General features: G+C 41.1%; 1 long non-coding RNA gene across 1 annotated transcript; it reads right to left on the reverse strand.

The window, feature by feature from the left end:
* Positions 1-9,920: 9,920 nt before the first annotated feature.
* LOC145436991 (uncharacterized) lies at positions 9,921-11,538 on the reverse strand. Its single transcript, XR_013914526.1, has 2 exons — positions 11,413-11,538; positions 9,921-11,070 (listed from the first exon to the last, which is right to left on the reverse strand). It is a non-coding gene; the product is annotated as an uncharacterized LOC145436991 (long non-coding RNA).
* Between the last annotated feature and the right edge of the window lie 2,594 nt (positions 11,539-14,132).

Consider the following 14,132-nt stretch of genomic DNA (forward strand, 5'->3'; position numbering starts at 1 on the left):
TTCTGTGAAGAATATGTATTTATAATTTTCAAGAGGGGGCTCAAATACTGAATGCAAGAAATCTAGTGACAATAAGTCATGCGAAGTACCGAGAAAAATTTCAAGTCAAATAAATCTGCTATGAAATATTCTACTTCATGGTCATATACGAAGATCTGGGATAAATATGTGGCTGACCGCTGGTTACGTCAATGCCTCAGAACTGTTGTTTTAGTCATCATCAAATTTCGCGGTCATGCTAACCAAATTTTGGTTGGCCTTGCAATTGTACCTGATGTCATAAATAATTTCGTGAATTACCTCGCAGGCCACACCTAACCTTCTCGTCTGCCAAATTTGGCCTGCGTGCTACGGGCTGGCCGCACCTGATCTGTATGGTTAATAATAACAGTGATTGGTGGTACATAAAAATTCTATTGAAAATTCTTTGAAAGCAAATGTTTTCATGATAGAGAAGTTGGAGTCGGAGTCGGAGTCGAAATCATAGTCATTCTCACAAACTCCGACTCCGACTCCAGTCAGTATTTTCCCACCGACTCCGACTCCGACTCCGACTCCAGCTATTATAGTTTTCACGACTCCGACTCCGACTCCGACTCCATCAAGCGAAAATTACCCCGACTCCGACTCCACCGACTCCGACTCCGACTCCGACTCCACAGCCCTGGTTCACACCATCCCTATGCTGTACACTACATTCCAATTATTTACTCTGGAAGTCTTAGCAATTTAATTCAGCATGAACTCAACTTCTGTACCAACTACAAATGCAACTAATGCAACCCTGGTATTGGACGTCTCTGGACGAATTCTGTCTGATAACGAAATGTTATTGACCGGGATAGCTTTCGGCGTCGTGTGGAATTTTGGATTTGCCGCAAATGTAATTACTCTCGTGGAATTATGCAAAATCAAACAGACACCTCTAAATGTCATTATCATGGGATTATGCTGCTCTGACATTATCTCGGCACTCGTATCGCCATTCATCGTCAAAGATATATTCAGTAATGCAGTTAATGAAGCGTATCCTTGGAACAGACTTCTTTGCAAGACTCTACTACCAATACAAAAAATCACTTCAGCTGTCACAATTCAATTGGTGCTCGCACTGTCGATTTGGAGATGGCATGCAGTCCAGAAGTCAAATAATTCATGCGACGTTATGAATTTGAGAAGAGCGAAAACTTTAGTAATCAGCGTATGGATAACTGTGACTGCAATCACTTTGTCTCTGGGCTCGTTTTATCTAGATATCTTGCCAGGTAGAACGAACAAGCAGGTTTGCTTCATCAAAAGTTCCGCCATGACGATTGCTTATGTTGCCCTTTTCATTGACACGGTGCTCATGACACTTTTGCCCGTATCGTTGATTGTCGTTCTGTGCATTGCCACCGCGGCGTCGTTGTTTCGAAAGAGCCTGAAGAGACAGGAACTAGCGGGCGCAGTGGAATTGCGCAAAGTAGAGAAACGGGCTTTGATTCAACTTTCTTTTATCATATTGATATTCCTGGTTGGCTATATCCCAAAGGTCGCTCACGGTATTTGGATATCCGTTGCGCGACTTAGCCACCGGTCCCACGTGGTAGGGTCACTTGCGTGGCGTTTCATCGTGAACTTCACTGAATCAATCAATGCCATCATCTATACCATCGGATCAAGAGATATATGGAGATCATTGGGAAAGACCCTGAAACTATCGAGTTGTGACTGTGTGGCGTTTGGACAGTCAGCAGTGGTTGAAGAACCATCGGTGCTGCGTATTGAAAATCCGTCGTCAATCAAAAAGGAATACCAAGAAACGTCTCTTTGATAGAGTTATCATACTGATGTAATGAAAAAAGTATTGATTGATAGACATTTTTACCATATGTTTCTCAGATTTAAATATGTATTGTCCGCAAAGTTCTGAAAAGTTATACAACCTAAACAGGTGGTCGCAATAGGACGACTTTAGGTATAGTAGTTCATTATGTCAGATAACATCCTATAGGCCTACTTGACAACCGGCTCCGGGTTGTACATATGCTAGTCTATCGAATGGTTGAAATAAACATTGCATGATCAGGGTCTGAGTAGCTGTGGTAATAACGGTACATTACAGTTCTGGGGATTCCAATTCGCAAGTTGCGTGCAAGTGGTGGAATTTTTTGGTCATTTTCGAGTCAGAGTTTCATATTTCAAATGTAACGCTTTGGTGTCAGATTCACAATTCTTATTACTGGATATTGAGTAAAACTTGTAATTGGAGTTGCAGCAACACTTTATCGACTCCCTATATCAGGGGTGGGAACCTGCGGCCGCACAGCCTCATGTGGGCGTAGAAGAAAATTTGTGCGGACGTGACACGTAATTTAATTAGCAATTGTTGGCGGCCGTCTACATGCAAATTGAAGTACTAAATAAACTCTCGAATTTTTTAGAGATGATAAGTAATCTTGAAATTTTCTTCGCGATTCAATGCTGCACTTCATTTTTCTATTTTAATATAGTATCGCCTTTGGCAATCTGAGCCCCACAGTAATACAGATGCGAACAGCGGATGAAAAATGATAGGCCACGGCCCATATGAAAATACCAACTTGGAATTGTGTGCTTCTCATGAAGGAAATTCGTTTCTGGTACGTTTAGGCGATTCCAATATATTTCCACTATAGCCTATCGATAATCCTGATGGAAGGTCAATAAATAACAGCATGTAACAAAGTGACTAATAACAATTGGTCCTCCCGAAGATGCAACATCATGTGTAACTTGTCCTAAATATTCGAAGGCAGTACCTCCATCAACTCAACTAGTGAATCTAATCACATGGACTGATAATGGATAAATATTCGATGGTAATATGTGAATCTACTAATATTATTGACGGCATTCATTAGTGAATCTGAAAAATTTTTGCGCCTTGCGCGACCATAACGTATCCCGGTAACTTTTCACAACATGGCCATTGACCAGTCGCTATTTCGGTGCGTATAGTAAGCCGATATGAGAAAGTCCGTAGTTCACAGAAAATGGACAATGGACATGCGTATTTGGCACCCAGTTAGTTAATTACGGCTTACGCACTGGAATGCGGCCGTAGGCTGCATAAGTGATCGAAATGCGGCCCTGAATAGCAAAATGGTTGCCAACCTCTGCCCGATATCAATAGTTGTTAACCTGTACTAGCCTGATGAACACTTACACTATCTGCAAGCATTCGCGAAACCCAAATTTTCGCTATGGTATCAAAACTAAAATCTACTACAATACATACATCTAACTACTGCTATAGAGCAGGGGTCACCAATCCTTTAAAGCCTAGAACAACTTCTGGGTATTGATTAATGCGAACAGCCACCGTTTACTCCCGCCGTTTTTGCTATGTTGGATTTATTCACTTTCAGACCACTGGGTTTCCACTCGTTAGCAAGAACAGATAACTCTCTCCGTGACTCACACCAGCGCCTTCGAGTTCAGTTGCGTTGCCACACTATACGCGCCGAAGGGGCAATCTCCGCGTCGCGTCTCGGGAATAATAACTAGATTTCCGTTATAAGCCTTCGCGAGAGAGAAGACGAGCATTCGACCAACGCCCCGATAGAAAAGTGCGTTTGCATGTTCCTTGGGGTCGACGGACCCATCCATGTTTACCTACTGTTCATATGAAACCCATCTCCACTTCGACATTCAAAGTTCACATTTGAACATTTGCTACTGCGACCGCGAGAGACTCCATTCAAACCTGGCGGGCTACCAGGCGACAGAGACGTTACTGGCGCAGAAACTGTAGCGCAACGTGCTAAATCAACAAAACCAATAATATATACTCTCACACAAAACGAAATCTTTATAAATAATAGTTATTCCAAATGATTGTGAGTTCTTCTGTTCCCCGCTCAGATAACCATTCAGAAATGCGAAGCTTCACCTTGGAAAGTGCCATCATCTTAAATGGTTGTTTGATATTTATGGTGTTTCGACTACATTGATCATTTAACACCAGGCCGATATTCTCTATTTTTGTTTCCGTATTTACCGACTTAGCACGGCCCACTTCTCATGTCTGGAGAGATATCGTGTAGTGGTATGATCCACAGCTGCAACACCAATGGGTTGCGGGTTCGAGTCCAATAGAGGTCGACTCGAGAATTCCTACCCAAGTGTTGTAGTTTTATCTAGGCTCCGCCTCGTCACGTGTTCCGCGTAAGCGGTGTCTTATGAAAAGCCTAGAAGTGGGCCGTGCTACAAATCGTTAAATATGGAATCAAAAGTTAAGAGTATCTGCCCAGTGTAAAATGACCAATGTAGTCGTAACACCATGAATATCAAACAAACAAGCAAACGGCCCATTTATAGGCTATTTATAAGACACCGCTTACGTGGATCACGTGACGAGGGTCATATTGCTCGGTCAAAACGCAACAGCGTGGTAACTATTGCTTCATTATAAATAGGGCGAGGCACGCGATGTACCGACGGTGCAATTAAAACAAATGGTTGTTTAGAACCCTTTGTTTAAAACATGTTTTCTATAATTGTGTATATACTTTTCAAGCAACATGCGGTATGAGCCTACGGAGGATTTGCACCCGATATAGCCGACGTATACGATATGAAATGGTTGGAACCTCGAAAGAGTCGGTTGGTACGGAATGTATGTTCTGATTATGATTACCGCCGACCGTATAAATGCTGCATGACGATTTAGTCCAGGCTAAAAATATTTTTGGTCCGTATATGACGGGGGATGGAAGCCTATTTTGTCAAAAGAGCTATATACAGGCCGTGTTATTTTTGGCATTTCAGGAGCCAGATGCCAAAACTGCCAAAAATAAAAATGCCAAAAATGCCAAAAATAAGCAATTTTTGGCATATTCCAAAAATAACACGGCCTGCCAAATAGTGTATTTCGTTCATAGTGTTGTGTTAACTGGACCGCGTTACAAGCGAGAAGAGCGTTTGTGAAAGGCAGGTTTCTTAATCTAGGTCCAGCCCACCCATTAGGGGTGAAAGCATGGTGTCCTAAATGGTGTGGGCACAGTGTGATTGAACGGCTGACTGCATTTGGTTTACGTCATACTTTCCATTTGTCCAAAAGCGATTTTCCGACCATTTTTGACCGGCTTGTCGAGCACTAAATTTGACAAAACGGGTATCAATGAGAAGCTGCCGCAGTACTGATTATTAAAATATAAATTATATTCTGCTCATGGAGCTGGAACCCCCAAAATCAACCACGATTTTTGCATTGTGATCGAGTTGAACATTGTGACGCAACAAATTGTCTGGCTATTTCTGAGCTGCATAGTCTCGTTTTGCCAGACAGTCTTGTTGCGTCAATGTTCTTAAACAAGCTAACCTTCCCAGGACTCTTCCATGCGAGTTGGTAATATTAAAGCCACCTGAAGTGACAAAAGTCCTCCGAAAATATATCGGTAGACTGAAGGAGAAATGATAGTCGGGCTACTAAATAGAATGTGTTGAGAGACAACACAGGAAACTCCTGGAAAAGGATCGGGAAGAAAATTCTTTCCGGGATGAGATCGATGGCACTGGCGAAATGATCTCTTTTCATGATGCATGGAAGCCGGTTTGGCCCTCCAAAGATTTTGAAGCTCTGAAAACCTTTTGTGGATGACTGGCAACATTCTTTCCTTCAATGGCTACTGTTGAAGCCGATATTTCCAAGATTCGCTTGGCGAGAAATGAATTTAGGAAAAACTTAGCTGACCTGAGTTTGGAAGCACTGTTACAGTGCTAACGATTTAAGTCTATTCAACACCTGTAACAATCAGCTGTTGAGCGTGTTTGTTAGACTTTTCTTTCTTTTTTTTTTGCTTATTGGCACCAAGTCCGATGGATACTGCACATTTTGGGGTTTCGTTTGATATTATTAACCTATGAAATCGTTAGGTTTTTTCTTCTTCTTATTGTTTGTTGGCACTGATTATACGTGGATGCTGCACATTTTGTGGTGTCTTTTGACAAACTAGCCCAAATAAAGCGTTTTTGTGACTAATTCGAGGCTGAAACTATCTATCTAGAGGACGATGCCAAAACTGCCCAAAATAAAAATCGAAAAATGCCAAAAATAAGTTATTTTTGGCAGTTTTGGCATATGCCAAAAATAGCACGACCTGGCTATATATATATTAACCCTATATTTTCAATTGTCAATGTCAATCGACTAGGATGTCACAATTGACTATTGGTGACGTAATGGATAAAAATAAAACAAATAACAAAGTAAAAAAACATCATTTTAACAAAGACCTCGTTTTAAACATGTTTATAATGCATAGATTTTTTAAATAAATGCAACTCAAGCTGTACCGCCACAACAGTCACCGTCACAATTCCACTAGTGTCGAGCCTGATTACCGTCGACCAATGATTACCAAGACGGACGTATCATCAAATCATATGGATGGATATATCAGTATGAATGTGTGTGTCTCGTACTCCAGGGAAACCCCGAAACTGGCTCGGGGCACCACTTTTGTTCTGTGGAATATCGGTTAAGAATAATTGCCTGATATTTGCAGGACTTCTTCCACGTGTTTTATCACATCTGCGCTTACCAGAGATGATCATGGATTAGGATTAGAATTTGAAGAAAAGAAATAATTTGTGAAATTTTGCCGGATTTGGATTGGATTAGGATTCGAGATTTCTTTCTGAAAGAATTAGGATTTGGATTGGTATTACCGATTTTCTGGGAGATTGATATGTCGTGTGGCGAATGCAGTGTTGGGATGACTCGAGTCATGACTTGACTCGAGTCAGACTCGAGTCACTTTTTTCGTATGACTTGACTTGACTCGAGTCACGTTGCTAAAATGACTTGACTTGACTTGACTCGGCGCATCAAAAATGTGAATTGACTTGTGACTCGGAGCAAAATGCACGAGTCAATTTCAAGTCATCAAGTAATCGGTGTCGATAAAAATCACTGTGTCTTGCATATGGTCGGATTGCTCGCGAGACGCTGGTGTAACCCATGAGTGAGTGCGACCAACCAATCAATAATCCTGCGTTTTACTTGGCCTCCATCGTTCTCTCACAAATGAATTGACCGCAAACGATGCAATCGAAGCTTACAGCTTACGTTGTCCTAAATTAGTAGTAAAGTAATGTAATAGCAAAATGTCTATTTCTGTTCTCTTTTCTTACCTTAACAAAACCTCTTGTTTTAATGAAATTGAATTCGAATATAGTTTATATATTCCTCAACCATTGTATCATATCAATTTGTAAAAGGGTGGTGTATTGCATCTTATCAATTCGTTTTTTTTTTTTGCTGGTAACTATAAACTGAGGCTATGCAATTACTTGCATAGTTAAGCAGTTCTACGTATATGTGATCGATGCCTTCTTGCGTGTATATTCAACTATATATTCGTTCATCGGTTCAGAAACACTGACCACTCAATCTGTATTTCAGGCAGCTAGCAAAAGACAATGACGTAATCATGCCTCATACTTTGAAAAGGCAACTTGACTTGAATTATGACTTGACTCGCGACTTGACTTGACTTGACTCGACTTGACTCGAGTCACCTCCAGAAATCGAGTGACTTGACTTGACTCGAGTCACCTTCGAAAATCGATTGACTTGACTTGACTCGAGTCAAAATGTGCAATGACTCGAAATGACTCGTGACTCGAAGGTAGTGACTTGATCCCAACACTGGGCGAATGACGACAAACTTTATTCATTAATGTACTTATGGTAGGCTACACTACACAATGGTACACTCGGTGCCAATGAACATGAGAGGTGCAGCCCTATTCTAAGTTTTCTTAAATCAAGAGAATTGTAGGTTGTGAAAGAAAAATTTGCAATTCCTCCATTGTGTAAATTAGCATTTTTTCCGAATTTCAAGTTAGAATCTGATTAGGATTGGACACGGATTTGAATTTACAAAAGTTATGGGTTAGGATTAGGATTATGATTTGGAGCTTCGGATTTGGATTGAATAAGGACATAGAAATGCCAAATCCGCTCATCTCTGGCGCATACCAACGGAATAGGGCGTAGTATATTTGTGTCCTTGATGAATGTGCGGCATTCAGGGTTGCCATATATATGTCCAGAATTTCACGGTTCAAACCATATACTTAAGTCATACCTTAGGTTAGACTCGGGCTTACGACTCTAGCAGGTAATTCGACAACAGCACGCTTCCTACACCATGTAATACGCGAAAGCGGTGTCTTAACAAAGTCTGTATGCCGTGCGACAAGTCGGTAAGTACGAAATCATAATGCAGAATATCGGCCTGGTGTAAAATGACCAATGTAGTCGAAACGCCAAGAACAAAAAAAAATACAAGTGTAGCTCAATCTTCCATTTGATGTTATAGTGATTGAAGACGTGGAAATAGCCTGTTATATGAATAACTGAAACAAATCAAATATTGGTGCTTACTTCCAACGACAAAACTGCCGCGCCCCGGAATTGTACCAGGTACATTCAGATCGGCATTCCGACGCTCTCCTGACCGAGCTACCGCCGCGAGCATGGTGACATGTACGGGGCTTGGATCCGCGACATGAGCGTTATTAGCACGACGCTCTGACCAACTGAGCTAACGAGCCGCTGTTTCGCACCGCGGAAGATGCCGAAGAACATTGCGATTAGATAGCGAGTTGTTGAAGGATGCCCGATGAATTCTCGCACGCAAAGTCGTAATTGTTGAATTGCTGGCATCAATCAATGTTACGAAATAATTTCGTATACGTATTTTGGTCCGTATTGGTCAGAGCATCTGCTTCACCTGGCGGCAGGGCATGGTATGGTATGGAGTGGAATGGTGTGAAGGCGAGGTTCACGTTCGGGTTCTGCGTGTGAATACCTCTGAAATTTGGTGGTTCGCGTTCACAAACGAACCTGACCAACTCTCCACACGGCAGCATGAAAAGAAAGTCAGCGCTAAACGAGCATGAACCTTGTCAATTTCAAAAATTGTTGCTCGAAAGTTACCTCTAAATATTCAGCTTTCCCTTTGTGAATCCTTAGTGACTCTCTGTTGTAAGCTTTGCCGCCATCACACAACAGCAAGAACGAAACACTATATGTACGAAGTCAGCGAATTGTCGAAGCAATCAATTTGTTTACATCAACGATATTTCAATAAAGAATTCATCGATGTCTAATGCAAAATATCTATTGGTTGTACGGGATCTATCTTGATTTGATACCCTTATTGCATCATGAAAACCAAATCTGCCCGATTGGGGTGCTGGCTACAGTATGCCATGTTATTGAGAAAATATCTGCCGCAAGAATAGAAACCGATATAATTCACTCTTAAGAATACATCAGTCCGGTCTAGCCGAGTCCTCGTGTAAATTGTTGGCAAAGCGACGAAAGATGTTGATTTTCTGGAGTTGTTATAGTAGCATATGATTGTACCAATTGACGCATTCGATGACGTTTAAAAAGTCAGCCCAGATAAACCTCCGACGGGAATCGAACCGCGTCCGTCAGATTGGTGGGCGCTTATCGTTACCTACCACTACCACTATAGCAAAAATAATAAGGAATATTTTCTCGCCATTGCAGATCCCTCGATTAGATAGCGAGTTGTCGAAGGCTGCCCCGTGACTTCACATATATGCACACTGCACAGTCTTATTTGTTGAATTGCTGGCATCATTGCAGGGATATATAGAACTCCGGGATGGCTGACTTCATTTTGGCCTTTACCTAAGTAGGTCCAGAAAGTTACCTGCAATCTGCCTCGAAATATCCACTTTTCTGCAAGCTAGCGATACAGCTGTTTCTAGAATAATGATCCTCAACCTTTTGCAGAATAGTTAGTGAGTAAGCTAGACATTCTTCCCGTATCACAACCTTACTGCTGTATAGCTAACCTAGTAAAGTATGACACTGCTGTATAGCCAACCAAGTAAACTATGACAACTCTGAATTTCAGTAAATCATGAATGTGTTTAATTTCTACACATCATATAATCTGCATCAGGCCATAAATAACAGAGTGAATAACGTCAGCGTCATCTACCTATTTACAAGCCATTGTCGGAAACCGTGCAGCTGGGAAGGGGGGGGGGGGGGGGGGTAATAGGATTGATTAAATCAACCGTTTCAATTCGCGTTAATCGACAATTACCATGGAGTAGGGTTGCATTTAAAACAAACATGTTTAAAACCAGGCCCTTGTATAAACATACTTTTTTTAAGCCATGACGTCAAGAATATTCAATAGTGACGTCATATTGAATTGACATTGACAATTGAAAATATAGTGTAAATATAGTTCCTTTGACGAAATATCTGTGCTATTGCTGTTGAACCGACTATTTTGGGGGTTCCAGCCATCCCATATCGATATTAGTCGGCTATATCGGTTAGTAATCGTCCGTAGGCTCATACAACACGTATTTTGGAAAGTATTTACACAATTATGGCATAATTTTACATCTTAAAAAGATTTTTTTTTCAAAAGGCCTTTGTTTAAAACACTGTTTAAAGCATGTGTTAAACAAAGCGTTTTTAAACACCGTTTGTTTTAAATGCACCCTCACCATGGAGCAATTCCAATAACGAAAAGATAGCACGGCCAGTAAGGACCCGAAATTGTGATAGCAGCATTGTCATCTTCTATGTCACTCAATGAAAGTTGATCAAGAAATCAACACACCATTGATACTTCTTTTCAGGTTAAAATGTAGCCTCGGGGGGGGGGGTAGAAGTTTGGTACATATCATTATCAATTTGAGAAGCATTCGGTAGACCCAGTTGTTGAATTCAGCTGATATTTTGTTCACCGAGCAATAGTTTCATGACCGCAACGGTACATCACGAATGGGCCTCCTGAAGCATTTCATGCCATTTATCAGTTAAGAAATATTCAGTATCATTGTCTTGCAGATTTTCCGATAGAGCGATAGATGATTCCATGTCAAAAAAACATCTCGGTTAGGAGGCACGAGATCCAAATATTCAGATTGTGGCCATCTTTGCCAAGATTTCAATGGGATGTGCCCAGTATAATATATCAGGATATCCACTGTTGACGTGATGCAAATGCTGGAACATCGCGTTTGTTTTTCCGGAATCTGCAACAAAATGAACAAATGATGTATTTAGAGACACAAATTAACCTTAAGAATATATATAGATGTATGCAGAGTTGGTCAGTAGTGAAGAACTTCTACTTCATTGCAGGACTCAACTAGGTGTTGCCTATTTTCGAAGATACATCTTGTAATTTTGAAGCAGCCATCTCCAAACTTACCTTGCAGGCATTTCACTTTCTACAGCTACTTGAGGAAGTTTAAATACCGGTACGCCCGGGAATACGACTGTTACTTGAGTAGCAATGCAGACTACTTTAACCACATCAGGATTAATGTAAATCGCTCATTTAATACCGTATCACTAGGATCAGCCAAACTTACCTTAGGCCGACTGAGGAGAGGTCCATGATTTATCGCAATGATTTGACGAAACCTTGCAAATTGAAAGCAATCTTCAGAGTTTTCTCTTCCTTCATCGTATAGGCCTATAGCCTATAGGCTGTACGTTAGGGTTGTTCAGAATTGACCGACTTTCAAAAAGTCCAGGTTTTCAGTCCGATTCCCATGCCTTATACCTTAAAAACACATTCTGGCTACTTTTTTTTGTAACTCGTCCCCTGCATCCGTGTGCACATTGAGCTGGAAGAATAGCAGCTGAAAATAGGGGATTCCCCTAAAATCTGAGTGTCACGATTTTACCTAGCCTAGTTAAAGTGACCTATAACATGGATTTATGCAGCTGTTGCGGTTTGGAGTGCTACAAAACCCCACTATATAAGGCATTCCCAGTTTAGGATATCATTTCCATGTCCCACACTGCCTTAGAACTGCTCAAAACTACCTAAAACTGATAGTCATTTTGTCGGATCACATATCCTACACCCCTCAAACCTACCCTGCACTGTTTATCAATTTCCTGGATCCCCATGTGCAAGAATACAACTGTAAATGTAACATCCACTCACAGCCACGTAATAAACATCACAGGAAACGAAAAAATAAGGCAAAGAAAGAGATCAACTTGGCAAAATATTACATAAATCAGAAGTAGTATAAGTAATGTGCGGAATGTGCCAAAACACGATTTAACTTAAACAAACAAAGATTATCAATATAATAAGTAATTAAAGATTTACCTCATTCTCAATTTTGCAGCAATACTTTTATGACCCTGTGTGCTGCAATCAATAAAAAGGGGGATTGACGCTAGAGAGAAAACGAACAAAGAATCTCAATTGACCTTTGTACTCAGACATGAAACTTGAGCCATTCTACTTGTACTTTTCCACTCGCCCCCTGATTCTACCTCGCTTGGCCTCTGAACACGACACTTGTGTATTTTAGTATTTTTTTATATTTTCCCCCGAACAACAATGGATTGACATTTAATTTCAATGGTATGCACGCCGACGAATCGGTATAGTTCTCCTGTTTTGACGTGTCGTTCCGCGGTGGGCTGATTAATCCAATTGCGTGTAAACACGACGGGGCTTGGTAATAGTTGCCTACCGACAAATCGCCCTGGCCTATCATTTTGTGGTTCAATTTCGTGACGTGCCTTGGGAATATTGGCCCATCAAACTGGTTGACTTGTCGTTCCGCGGTTGACTCAATTTCATGTGCGGTGGGCCATGGGAATAATTGCCGGTCGTGACGTCAATAAAGTTTTCTCCTGATTGGTGAGATCCTGGTGCGTGTTTTAGGTGTCAATACGTTCGGGTGTGCAAAGTGACGCTTCACGCTTGTAGTCTCTATCTCATACTGTCGTACTTGACCCCTTTGCTTTGTTGTCGACTTGAATAGTAAGGAGAAATGATCTGGTATGGTTACAAACATGTGTGTCATTTCGAGTCATATCAAGAACCAGAAAGAATGTCGTGTAGTAGAAATGTGTATTAAGCGCCCCGACATAGATTAACTTAAATAAAATAACATTAAGAATATAATGAGTAATTAAAAAAAATAACTGAAATGAGGACATACAGTCCCAACCAAACAATGTATTTATGATGGGTTATTTTACTGCTTCACGTCTGGTCAAGCGTAATCATTCCGGTATCTGTAAATGATATGTAATTTGACCCAGGCATGATAATTTAGTATGCTTTACATTACGTACAATTCGAATCGATCCGTCGGCGAACTAATGCTTTGTCCCTCTATAACAGGGGTTCTCAACTTTCCTTGCGTAACGGGCCGCATTTCAACAGCAAAAAGCGCTGCGGGCCGCAGAACATTATAACCGTATAATTTGTGGACTATACCATTGTATTTAGGCTAATATAGCCTATATTTACCCGTCGTGTATGGGCATTTAGTTTGTAGGCATTCTTCAGCATATTGGTCAGCGTTCGTAAGCTTTCAGTTGCTGTTTCTAGTGAAATTGTGTCGTCTTCCGACGGAACAAGTAAATCCCTTGATGAAGCGTGCATTGCATTCGTCCCCAAGTCGGTATGTGCACCTTCAAACCCTTGTACCAGAGAACTGAACTCTCTGTTTCAATGCGTGAGCGAGCAATTATAAAACTACTTTAACTTTTTCTTTGCAAAGGCCATTGTCACTTTAGGCACTCAGTGACATGAGAAGAAGTCTCATGTCCGGGGTAATTTCTGAGCAAACCAATCAACCATTCTCCTTTCCTTCCATGGCTGATGCCCTGCACCAATAGCTGCAGAAGTCAGCTTTGTTAAGTTGATGTTGTTTGCTAGTCCGCTCTCTCCACGTTTGCCCAGTCAGCATTACGTCTACAAATATATCCACTCTGATAGAATACCTCAATACAATTAGCGTTGCAATGTCCGTAGATTTTGTCCAATGCTAGGTTTAAGTAGTTTACGGGGCAACGTGTTTCAAAACATGCGATAAGAGATTAACTGACATTGCTGTTACTCTTCTTTTCACGGTTGGATCAGACAACGGCAGCTTCGAAATTTGTTGGGTGAAGTTGTCCTTGCTGCTAAATTCCGGAAACAGCGGGGATTCGCTCAGTATAGTAACGTTTTGTTGGAGAAACACCTTTTCTAACAGATTTCAGGGGTTTAGTAGCAACATACCAAGCAATTTTGAACCATGCGTTTTTAACGTCGTCGGCAATATCAACG

This window comes from Botryllus schlosseri, chromosome 4 (genome assembly GCF_051294905.1).
Source record: "Botryllus schlosseri isolate E-star chromosome 4, Bs_hap1, whole genome shotgun sequence".
Classification (NCBI taxonomy): domain Eukaryota; kingdom Metazoa; phylum Chordata; class Ascidiacea; order Stolidobranchia; family Styelidae; genus Botryllus; species Botryllus schlosseri.